General features: G+C 42.5%; 1 long non-coding RNA gene across 2 annotated transcripts in view; it reads left to right on the top strand.

Moving 5' to 3' along the window:
• The window catches only part of LOC310893409, a 105,246-nt gene that overhangs the window by 35,740 nt on the left and 56,681 nt on the right, over positions 1-12,825 (top strand). Inside the window, exons 2-3 of one of the 2 annotated variants that reach the window (XR_014578963.1) lie at positions 8,102-8,190; positions 8,588-9,390. The exons of the other annotated variant lie outside the window; for it this stretch is intronic. This is a non-coding gene — a long non-coding RNA (uncharacterized lncRNA). Of the gene's footprint in view, positions 1-8,101; positions 8,191-8,587; positions 9,391-12,825 lie in introns of those variants that run through there. 2 annotated transcript variants of the gene reach the window in all.

Genomic DNA, 12,825 nt, shown 5'->3' with positions numbered 1-12,825 from the left:
GTTGATCCAGAAAAAAGGAGAGCAGAGGAATTTAATTGTGAACAGCTCTTCAGTTAAGTAGGCAATGACGTTACAAAAGTCAATGATTGGAAGCTGAAAACAGAAGAATTATACCTCATTTCTAGTGTGATTTATCTACACAGATTGAAGGGCATTACCCGACTGGAACAAATTTAAGGATGTTTTGGACCCTTGGATCCTTGGCCAGGATTTATCTCACCTGGCTTTTGGTGCCTACAATGCATTTACGTCTCAGCTCTGTGTCTGTTTTCCATGTGATGAACATTCCAGTCCGCAGAGCAAATGTCATTTAGGGCATGATTCACCCAAAGTCAGGCACCAAATTTAAGGAGTGTACGAAGCTCCAAAATTCCTTTGACTATATTGACCACATTATCCCCAATGACTGTAAAGGGACCATCGGGTGACACCGCAGACAGCCCCATGCAGGTAGATTATTTCTGTCCCTGAAGGTTTTGAACTCAACCCCGTTGACATGCTGCAGAGCAACCAGAGCTGATGAGCCTGATGCAAAGTGAAGCTTTAGTTGCCTGTCTTGCAGGAAGTCAGATGGGATGATCTATGGTCCCTTCTGACCATAGAATTTGTGAATCACCAGTGAGTAATTTCTCCAACTACTCTTGAAAACTCTTCTGATAATTTTGGGGTTTTCATTCTGATTTCCCCCATACCCAACCACTCATCTGTACCCTGGTCAGGATTTTAAATGAGAGCCCATGGAGAGCTGCTCTTTTTGTTTTGGATCCTGGCCCACTGCAGGGAACAGTAGGGTACTGAAGTGTGTAAGCACCTTCCGGCTCATCCTGCTTGTTTGTGACTGATGCCAGCAGAGATATGGAGCATCAGTGAAATCAGAAGTGTTTTGAGTGTGTCTAGGGGCCTGCCCAGGCAGAACAATTCAAAACATTAGGGCCTCTTTTCATATGTCACACTCGATAACGATCTTGGTCTTGCTTACCCCAATTTATTGATTGTTTCTTCCAGGCTTCTAGGCAATTTCGTATGAGATCTGTTTGCCAGCTGCACATCTCTTTGCAGTGGTTTCCTGTGTGCCTTGGAACGGTTCCCGTTGCCAATGCACCCTGCCTGTGGTGTCTCAGCTGGTTCCCTTGCTGTGGACATGCACCATTCTCCACCTGCTTCGGCCACAAGAGGCTTATCGACATGTGCACAGAGCCATGCTGAGACTTTTCAGTTCCCAGGACGTTTCCCTCTTACACATGCTCTCAAAACTTTCTTTACAGTTGCTCTTTTTCAGGCCACTTGTATCCCTCCATTTTATTTATTTATTTTTTCTTCAGTCTCCTGGCAATCTTTTCCTTTTTTTTTCTTTTTTTTTTTTCTTTTCTGGCTGTCGTCCCTCTTGGTTCCCTGACACACTTCTAGCTGAGATTTGGTAGAACTAGTAAATGTCAGGACCATTTGCCTTCATTCATCCATCTCTCTTCCCCATTATATATCTTTGCTAACATGTCCATTAGATTTGAAGAATTTTTTTGTGTTTCTTTCTTGGCTTTCAGTTATGTTTAATGTTTTCACCTATTTCCAAATTAAATGTTGGCCTGATGGTACATTACTCTGTGCCAGATTAAAATATCTTGTGCCTTGCCTTTCCCCCACCTGATATTGAAGTCAAGGTCATCATTGTGTCCTACTTTCGTTACTCTCTCATGACTCATTAATTTATTGTCAGTTTTTTTCTTCTTACAAGTTTGCCATTCTTCTCAAGGCTGGCAACAATCCCATCACTACAATCAAGTCTCTAGCAGTTTCTATTTCTTGTTCATCTGTTCATGTCTCTTTTCTGACCTTTGCAACCCATGGGAAATGTGTATTTGTTTCCCTGTTGTCTTTTTGTGAACGTTGCAGCAAAATAATCCCCTTTAATTTTAGTTCCACCAGGGACTTTTTAATGTCTTCTCTGTTCTGCCAATAAACTGTGTCACATCCTGGGAGGATTTCAACCTGTCTCCTTCACTGAACTCTTGTTTTCTCCCAGACTGTTGTCTAAAACTGAATTTTACTGGTCTTTTCGTTTAGCATTTTAAGAAGTTTGGTGTCCTCTGAGTCATTTTGATTCCCTTTCTCTCCATGTGACCTACTGTCTTTATTTTTCATGTCTCTTGCTTTCCTCACTTTCTTGCTCATTAAGCTGACTTCATGCCCATCAACATGCCACAGGTACCAAGCTGAACTCTGGGACAAAACACACACTTGGAGTCATTTAACACTTCCCTCCCCTGTCTCTGTTTCCCATGGGGTCATCAGCTTTTCTCCAGGTTGTTCCACATTCCCCCTTTCTGTCCCAGATACGAGTATATTGTACTTCATTTCTTTTTCTCCCCAAGTTGAGGTCACGGTTATCAGTGGTATTTAGTATTTTTGTTACAGCACAGTTATTCTGGGCCATGGGAACCAAGAACATGTAAAATTGTAGTACTCATCCTAATAACTTTTCTCCATTTTTCCTGGACTAACGTGGTTCTTGATCCAGCACTCACCCCAGTGCCTGTACTTCTGCCCACGTGCCTCAGCCCAGCCACACAGTGGATGCTGTCTCTGTGAATTCAGTGCTGAACTGCAAATTGTTGCAAATGTTCTTTCAGGGAGCTCCACTGCTGAGAAGGTCCCAGCTGTGAGTCCGACCATGTGAACCCCACTTGTCTCATGTGGGATGGGGACAAGCATCTGGAAGCTCTCCACACTGGAACTTGTTGCACCCTGGGGCCTTTGATAAGAAATCTTGTCTTTTAGTCCCCCTCTTGTTTGTCTTTTGGCAGACAAAGGATGCTGTTATCTTCCAACCATTTGGAGGCCTTTGTTTACCAAAGGATGTTTTACTGCCTCTTCAGAATCTACGGAAGCCATCAAAATTGGGCAGAGCAGCAGAGTTAAGCCTCTTAGTCAGTCTGTGCTGTTCTGTAGCCAGCGAGTACTCCTGCTGTTAGCAGAAACAGCAAAATCTGCCACCTCTTGAAATACATAAAGAGTGCCTGTAATATATTCAAGAAAAGTAACAAGCTACCTACAAATGAAGCCACACCTGTTTCCTCCAACTAGAGGAGAAAGTGGATTAAGCCCTCACCTCATTGTTCCACAATCCTTGCAAAACGCTGAGCACCGTTTACAGTTGGGAGCATGATTATCGTTCTGCTTCCTTAGCTCAGGGAAAAACAGCTTTTCCTGGTGTAGATTATATTTGCATTTATATTTATTCATTTGCATACAGATTTTTATGCCCTACTCTTGAAAGGTAAAGAGATTCCAGCTCTTTTAAAGGCAATAACAGTTCATTTTATGCCCTGTTCTCCATAACAATAATTGCTATAACTCTGAAGCTCCCCTGGCATTTTAATGGCAATGAAGAAAGGGGCGGAAGGGAAAAGAGGAGAATGTTCCCCTATTAATCGTTGAGACTCCAGGGTTCGGTTCTGCAGTGCTTTACTCCTGCAAGTAATCTCATTATCCTTGGTAGGGCTAATTGCACAGAGGTGGCAGGATCATGCCCCAGAAGTCCAGCCTTTAATCAAATCTACCTGTTTAAAAGGAACACATGGCTGCCTTTCAGTGGGAGCCTTTAGCTCTGAAATAAGGATGTAAATTAGCTAAAATGCCTCAGAGGGAGGAAAACTCCATCTGCCAGGTTTTCCCTCTGCTCTTGCAGAAATTAATCCTTTGGTTGTGTGTGTGTGCATATGTGTGTGTGTGTGTTTCTTTGCTATTTTTTCCTTTTGACAGAAGTTCAGATCCCCATTTACAGAAATAAACACAGCCTTTTGCCATGTGTCTGAGAAAAACACGTATAAAAGGCAGTTTTGTATGGAAGAGGTAAAAAGCCATATCAATCTTTAGTCAGGAAGGGGTGAGAATTTAATAAAAGTAACAGGCATTTGCCAGGGACTCTCTCAAATGCTGCAGAAGCAGAACAGCTCCATAGAGAGAAATGGGCAAGTCTGAAAGCCAGGCAAGACCTGAAGGAGAGGAGAGAGTCAGCAGAGCAGGGCTGCTTGGCTTAAAGAGGAGGTGAAGATAAATGGATGTAATAAAGGTATATAAAATATTGGTTTATACAGAAAAGGAAAAAATGGGCTCTGGTATAACATTTCTCCTGATAACTAAATAAAAGTCTAAAGAAATGTAAAAGACCACAGTTAAAGCAGATTACTAGAGTATTTGTTTATTTTTCTTAACATAATGCATAACTTCCTATCTCAGTGATATTATTAAAAAAAAAAAAAAAGTAAAAGACTTAAAACAAACTACTTGAACTCAAGTAAATGCACTCAAATGCCCTAAATGTGAATTAGAAGGGCAAGACTTTGAGACGATGTCTTCCTCCCACAGTGTGGTTTAGTTCAAATTCCACATTTGTAACATAATAGGAATAAAAATCACTGTTTTTTGTCACTATTTTTTGCATAAACGCGAACCAGTGTTGCTGAATTCTCTGTAGCTATTAGAAAAGAAATTAAAAAAAATAAAAACAGAAAAGAAATACCATCTCTCCCATGCTAAGGCATGAAACATCAAGTGAAGAACCAGAAAAGATGAAGAAAACCTCTGTTTGTGCCAGAGATTTTTAAAATAAAAAACAGTCCTGCTTGTCCTGCTTTTTTTTTTTTTTTTTCCATTTATTTTTTTCCTCTAAGAACAATCACAAACTCAAGTGGAAAACAAATGAGTCACGTCAGAACAACAGCTTGGCTCCCCTGCCTCCTTCTCTTGCCTGCCACCCCACCGGGCATCTGAGGCCCTTTCCAGCTCCTGCCACCTCCCTGGTGGCCTTCAGGAGCAGCTCGAAGAGGGCCATCTCCTCTGATGTTCGCCTTCCTATCTTGTTTTTTTCTGCTGTTGTGAGTAAAGCAGCAAACCTCACAGAAGGCTGTTAATCGCCTGTTGGGGCATTCCTCCCACGACAGAAGTCTTGAGCCTTTTTAAAGCATTTTGCTAATGCATCACAATTGATAGCTTGCTGTTAAAGTCAGCGGCAGGAATGGGAATGCTGGTATCCCAGTACAGGACTTGTCCTGCAGTCAGGAAAGGCAAAGACACTAGGGAGGTTGTCTCTTCTGAACAGGACTTGACAACCAGAGCAGCCATTATAATGTGACTTTCAGAGCTTGGCTGCTTCCCCTGACCTGCTCTTTGAGAACAGTTTAAACCATACTGATTTACATCAAATGAGGATCTATTTTAGGATGAATACCAAGCTTGTTTACAAAATAATCAACTTGACTTCCATCCAAAACCTAGCATCTTTTTGTTTCAGCTTCGGCCGAGCTGGGTTCCCTTTATGGTTAGCCCAGGCTTGTACGATAAACATTTGGAAACTGGCGGTGTGGTGTTGCTCAGTGTGAACTTTTTGTTCTGTGGCTGGTTACACAAGCCCTAGCACCGGATCAGTTGAAGAGCTGCTGCTGTGGGACAGTACTGGTGAAAGTGCGGTGAGCTGGGGTAGCCACACCAGCGGGGCTGACTCATGCTACGGAGCCTTGCCTGACTCCATGCTGACACTGTCCAGGCCCACGTCAGCTGTGGCATCCCATGGAAATATGTCCCACAACCCTTGTAAGGGGATAAGCAGAGGGTTTGGAGGGACTTGAAAGTGCCAGTGGGTCAAAGCAGGAGAGGTGCGGACAGTGCATCCGTTGGAGGTTGGAGGAGAAACTGCATGGTGTAGCACCGTTGACACTCACATTCAGATTTAATTGGAATACATTTAAGCCAATATTTACATTTTTAATTTTTATTTATTTATTTTAAAAAGCACAGAGACCTTCAATTTTTCCTTTGCATGCTGCATGTGTGTGTATGTGATTTACATGTATGCTGCAAGGAACCAAACTGTATTTAACACAGTTTAATAAATACAGCTTTACCTTCATCCACAAAGTAGGTGTCAGTCACCTGCAGCCCAGAGGGGGACTTGACTTCTCACTCAGCCAGTAGAGATGACAACTTTCTGGGCAGAGCTAGATGTAGGTTTGGAACAGATATATTTATTAAAATTTGATGCAGTCTCATGACTGCACTGCTTTAATTTGGATGCAAATATGTAAGGAAACTTATATGGACCAGATGAACTTCTGTAAAGAATTATGGTGCAAAAACCTTTGTCTTGTGCAGGAGGATGAACTAGGTAACTTCCTAAGACTCCTTCTAAATTTGTTTTTGGTAATTAGCTGTTTTTATAAGTTGACAACAGTTTTCCCAGGCAGGGTATGTGGAGACAAGCCCTGGGATCCTGGCGGCAGGTTTTTGGTTACCATGATTGTTGTGTTTGCTCTGGTGTAAGTTTGGGGTAACAACGAGAGTGGTGCTTGCCATGGGCAGATCTGTCATGGAAATGAACTTAAATTTTTCTTCAGGGGCCCAATCTCTCATTTTTTTCAGGCTCAAAACTCAATGCTTGTTTCATTAGCTACTGCATCCTCCCCTCCCTCATCACCCATCCTCCCTGACTTTCACTTCCTTGCTCTGATTTGGTTATGTCCATGGTGTTGAAACACTCCTCTCTGTGTACCTCCTGCTGCTACTATTAGTTCCGTATTTGCTTTCTGAAATCTCTTACATTTGTTTACAGATTAAATCCTCTGAACTTCCCCTAAGTCACCTCCTCTGCCCATTTGCATTTGGAGACATCTTTCATAATTTTATTTTTTTTTCCCATTAATTCCAAAGCTGCATATTCTATCTCTTTTTGATTTCTTTTCATATTACTTCCCTTCTCTCTGGAGTTTTCCAGTATATATCTCATATTATTTTCCTTTCTTCCCATTTTCCTGGAGCTGCCTCCTTTTCTCTCAGACCGTTTCATGTGATTTTTTGTTCACACATAACTTACTTCCCCACGAAGCTCATGTGGGTTGTACAAATGCAATTTGTTTCATCAGTCCATAAAAGAAAGTCTCCCCAGACTAGAATCTCTCCTAGCTGCACTAATTTTTCTACTAGCTCCCCAAGGTTTTAATCTTCTGTGCTTTTCACATGAAGACTAAATTTGAGGTCATATTCTTTAATTAACTAATCTTTCCTTGCCCAGAACAGCCAACAGATTGGTATTTATAGGACATGCTTTGCACATGGAAAACCAGAGATCCAGCCCAGAACCTAGATCAACAAGGGACTTGAACTTTGGTAATCTTTGTCCATCGTAGAAGTCCTGCCCACTAGATTATTGACCCATCTGGGATGGGTGGCTCCCAGAGGCCTGAGAGAATCTTCTAGAGGTCACAGATTTGTCCTGATGTGAAACAGGAGAAATCTTAAAAGTGGAAGTGGTTTGGGAAGAGCATTTCCCACAGAGCTGTCACAGGGCTCATATCCTCTGCTTTGTACAATTGTCACAAGGTGGGGATTGGGCTGATTTGCTGTTAATTTCAACATTCTCCAACTGCTCAACATGAGCAGCAGGACACCCAGACCTCAGGTCCACTACTGTTAACCTGAGGCCTTCCCAATCTGCTCCCCTCAGTCTGGAACATGGGCACCAGACATTGCTGAGTGCTTCTCCCTTTGATTGTCCTTTAGAAAGACGTGGTTTTATTTTGTTCCTGCAAAGCTGAGGTATAGAGGGTCACAACTGCCTTCACCTTCTCTTTTTACAACAGCATGTCTTTATTTCTCCATATCTCAAGTCAAAATCTTCATCATTTTTTGCTGTTACTTCTCTAGATGAACATTTCCTTCCTCTTTGTCAGTTTATTCAATGGGGTAAAGTTGCTTTTAGGATCAACATTGCCTCTTTTGGAGGACACATTTAGGTAATTCCACTAAGTCTGTCTCTTAAAAATAAAATAAAATAATAAATAAATGAATATGTAAGTCCTATTTTGCACCATTGACCAGAAATTATTTGATATTTTAGCTGGAAATATTTTCAGTTAAAGTAAATCATCCTCTTCTTCCTCTTTACTTACAGGTGAAGCCATAACTTTGTTTGTCAAACAAATACAACGAATATTATTTTGTCCTTAATTTTTTTTTTTTCTATATCACTATAATGGTCCAGTTTTGCATTTGTTTTGCACAGGAATAAAGAAAGGAAAGATAAATCTATTTATGTATTGTTTTTTAAAAGGTATAAACTGCAGTACAAGAAGCCAAGGACAGAAGAACTGGCTTATACATGCAAGACCTGATCTGACATTGTTCCGGTCATAGGCTAAGGTCCATATCCTTAATTTTTTGCATAAACACATCCTCTGTTACTGGAACTGAAAGGATGAGCAGCCTCTATCTGCACTGAATTAAAAATCTGTTAAATTTCATTAATGTTATTAACCTGCAGTCTAAATACTTCATCTGACATAAAGAGTAACTAGTTCTCACACAAATCTCTGACTTTCTGTAAAAATGTACCAATCGTTAGCTATTTTTTTCTTTTTGTTTTCTTCTCTCACTTGTTTTGCTTTTATTTTCATGACCAGAGAGCTTTAATGCATGCCTGTGTGTAAACAGCTTAGTTGTATAAGATCGAAACAAGCAGTATTGATTGCAATGAATGTATAACAGACCTTCCAAGTCTCATGTGCTCAAAGTGAGATTGCTCCATCCTGTACTTCAGATTCCTCCTTTGCTGTGGCTGTGTCACTCAACAGTGATCAAAAATTGAATGTGTTTCTCTCAGCGGTGTGCCAAGATGGACTGATTTGGTCCGGAGATGAAGAAGGAGGTGTGGAGTACATGACCATTGCCACCAAGATCGGTGCTGTCCAACCATTGGGAGGAAGTCTGAGATGTCAGGAATCTGGTTGCCTTCGTCTTCCTTCTCATCCTGTGACACTGAAGCTCCTGCAGTTTCCTGCAGGCTGCTCTTTCTGCTTCATCTTTCTCTTCTATAGGAGGGAAAGGATGTTTTCTAGCTGCGAGGAGGTTTCAAGGGTTGATGTCTCTGAAGACTTCTTCAGTGGAAAGCTCTTGGCATTTGCAATACAGCTTCATCGTGGTGCTGAAGTGGGCAAAAAGGTTTCTGCAGAGGATGTTGTGTGTGACATCTGTTGCTTAGACTTCAAGGCATTTGCGGAGATGAAGTAAGCATAATATTAACTGACTAGAAAGCAAATCCCTTCTCTTTAAAGTTCTTGTTAAATGCAAGCTACAGAGGAAAAGGAATGGAAGGCATCAATCCAGGTCATTTACTGTTACCCCCAAGGAACAGATTCATTGTCTATTTTCAAAGGATTGTTTTACAGCTATTAGAAAGCATTCTTGGCTTCTTGGGGAGGGGGGAATGTACCCCAGTTGCCATTAATTATTAATAAATGCTGGCATATTTAATGAGTTCAAAAAATGATCTGTTCATTCATAATAACCTCTTCTGCCTGTCGCCTTCCAGATCCTCTAGGGAAAAAAAATAAATAAAATAAAAAATGGAGATACTAAATTTCAAAATGATTTATGTGACTCACATCACACAAAAAGGGCAAGATAAAGAGAGTTTATTAAAGGATGTTTCAGTTTAGAAATGCAAGACATTTATGAAAGATGAAGGGAAGGGAAGGGAAGGGAAGGGAAGGGAAGGGAAGGGAAGGGAAGGGAAGGGAAGGGAAGGGAAGGGAAGGGAAGGGAAGGGAAGGGAAGGGAAGGGAAGGGAAGGGAAGGGAAGGGAAGGGAAGGGAAGGGAAGGGAAGGGAAGGGAAGGGAAGGGAAGGGAAGGGAAGGGAAGGGAAGGGAAGGGAAGGGAAGGGAAGGGAAGGGAAGGGAAGGGAAGGGAAGGGAAGGGAAGGGAAGGGAAGGGAAGGGAAGGGAAGGGAAGGGAAGGGAAGGGAAGGGAAGGGAAGGGAAGGGAAGGGAAGGGAAGGGAAGGGAAGGGAAGGGAAGGGAAGGGAAGGGACAGCCATAAAATAACACATCTACTGAAATGTTTTTAACTTAGTTTTGGGTATGCAGATAAAGAAAAAGAATGAGGAAATAGGAATTCAGAAAGAGCAGGTCACCATAAAGGCTAGTTAAAGGCAGCGGCAAGAACTGGGAGGTTGGTCCCATGAGGTAATCCATGTTGAGTGAGAAGGGAATTGCTGAGTCAATGTAGTTAGCCTGCAACCATTTGGGGTGCAGCCTTTGTGCTATGTCTTTACAGTGCCTGGTAAAATAAGGCCCTGGCTTGTGACTAAGAATCTCAATGCTGATCCCCCACATCAGCAGGCATTGTTAAAATGTCAGCAGGAATGATAAGAGATAGCAGACATTTGGGGGTAGAGGGAAAGGCAACAACTATATTTCTTCTCCTTTATTTGCAAATATGATTCTGGCAGTTACACACCCACCAAGGGTTGTCTTGCTTCTTAGGTGTAGAACAGGAAGGAGAAATAAAGAGAAAATATTTTATGAAGTGTGGCAACAGATGGGCTATTAAAAGTGACTTGCTGTGTGTCGTGCTACCAAACTCTCATTAATGACATTGTGACTCAGAGTCCACTTCGGTAGAGGTTATAGACTTGACAAGTCACCCCTGCCTTGCAAAGGTGAGCCTGAACTGAGTGAGCTTCATGCTGTTCTGAGCCTCCTGATACCTAAAAGATGTTATCTGAGTCAAGGAAATGTGGATAATTAAAATTCACAGATTTGAATATTATAGACTTGGTGGGTACTGGAGTTATCCTTTCTTTCTGCGTACAATCACTTCATCAGCCTTTCAAAGTATCAAATAGGAGATTCATGCTAAAGGAGGAGGTGTGAAATGGGGTATCTTACCCACATATCAAGTAGGGGTAAATGAGGGGAGAAACAGACTTGGCACAAAGATAACAAAGGTAGTGATAAAACCAGAGCCATCTACATACATATGAAGGTGGTAAACACTTATGAAAAAAAATTATAGGGTCTCAAGATGAATGAAGGGGAAGTGAGTTGGGATATGGGGCAGTGATGGAGATTTAACAGAAATGTGGGCTGATCTAGGATAGCCCCCAAACTGTCACTTTCTTCTATGAAGAGAGGTTGAGGGATTTGGAGTTGTTCAGCCTGGAGAAGAGAAGGCTCCAGGCAGACCTTATAGCGGCCTTCCAGTACCTAAAGGGGGCCTACAGAAAAGCTGGGGAGGGACTCTTTGTCAGGGGGTATAGTGACAGGACAAGGGGGAATGGCTTTAAACTAAAAATGGGTTGATTTAGATTAGACATTAGGAAGAAATTCTGTACTCTGAGGGTGGTGAGGCACTGGAACAGGTTGCCCAGAGAAGCTGTGGCTGCCCCATCCCTGGAAGTGCTCAAGGCCAGGCTGGATGCGGCTTTGGGTAACCTGGGCTGGGGGGACGTGTCCCTGCCCATGGCAGGGGGGTTGGAATTAGATGGGCTTTAAGATCCTTTCCTACCCAAACAATTCTATGATTCTGTGAATCAACAGATGTATGTTTTATTTTCTATTTAAAAATCAGCTGAAAAAAAAAACACTGCACCGTGCCTGGTTGGGAAGTCTTCTTCTGTAAAAAGAAAATATACAGTCTGATCTAATACGTCTTATTTAATTTAAATTTCTGCATTATAGATGGCAATTTAATCTTTCATCAAATCTTCATGAAGCCCACTGATCAGATTTAAAATAACTGAGGAATCACACCATGGGTACAGGGATCTATCAGGGGAAAAGGACTTGCAACTAGTGTCAAAGCTCTCTTGTGGTGCTCGTATACTGGTCTGGACGCCACTGGAGTCAAGAAGAAAAAGCAGCATGTCCTCTTTTCTTGTGGCCTCAGTTGTATATCTCACTGAATCCTTATAGGGAGCCCAACCTTTGCTGGGGAGCCCAATCTTTGCCCTCCTGGGTGAGTCAGTACGAAGGCACATTTGAATAAGGAGCAGTGCTGAGAAATGTGATGAGGAGACAGGGAGGTGAGAGAGGTCAGGAGGAAGAGCACCTCTGATTTCTCAGCTCTTGGAGGGGAGCTTTCCTGCCCTCCTTAGTCACCCAAGGACCTAAGGTTAACCTGCAGAGTTCCAGAAAAAAAAAAAAAAAGAAAGAAAAAAAGAAAAAAAAGAAAAAAAGAAAAAACAAAGAGCATATCTCAGCATTTTGGTCTTCAAAACTTACTCTTGCATTGAGTTCAAAAGCAGTCTGAAATATTCTTTACAATACCTATAGGTATTGTAGACTTCAGGATTCAGTTATCCCACTATAGCCAATACCTGTGAAGACTGGCTAGTTTAGGGAAGCTCACATGCCTGCATCTTCCAGATCTCTGCACTAGTTGGATAATTTGACTTGCTGAAGCAAACCAGAGCAATCTCAGCTCAGTGACCCTCTTGGAGCTGTTGCTGCATCAGGGGATGGTCAGGGCACATTCCCAGTGCACTGCTGGAGCCAGGGATTATTTGGGATGGTGCAATGCTGGCTGTCCTCCTGCTGCGCAGAAATCTCAAAGCTTGCCCCACAGTAGCAGCAAAAGCACAAAATGTCACCTACAACATTCTTGAGCCTGATTCCTGTTAATGCAACCCAGAAGAAAGAGGAGAGATAGGAGGAAGCAAACAGCTCTGACAAGAAGGAACTGTCGGTCCTTGTGCAATAGCCCTGCACTGATCTGTTCCAAGACCTTCATTAGCCACTCCTGCACAAAGCCAAATTGGCACTGTCTCGGGAGAAGTGTCAGTGACCTCTGTACTGCATGGCACCACATACAGCCTCCCGAGCCTCCTGATGCAGGAGGGCTGCCTGCGTAAACCTCTCCCTGTGCCTTCAGCCACGTAATCTATATGCAGAAAGAGGTGCTGGGTTTGGCCCTCGGGCTGCCTTCGTCTGGTGGCTCTTTGTGAAGACAATGCAGAGCATGGTGCTGAGGGAAGTGTAGCAGACACAGCTGGAGGT

This window comes from Anser anser (genome assembly GCF_964211835.1).
Source record: "Anser anser genome assembly, chromosome: 2".
In the NCBI taxonomy this organism is placed as follows: Eukaryota; Metazoa; Chordata; class Aves; order Anseriformes; family Anatidae; genus Anser; species Anser anser.
This window is presented reverse-complemented; position numbering and strand designations above follow the sequence as displayed.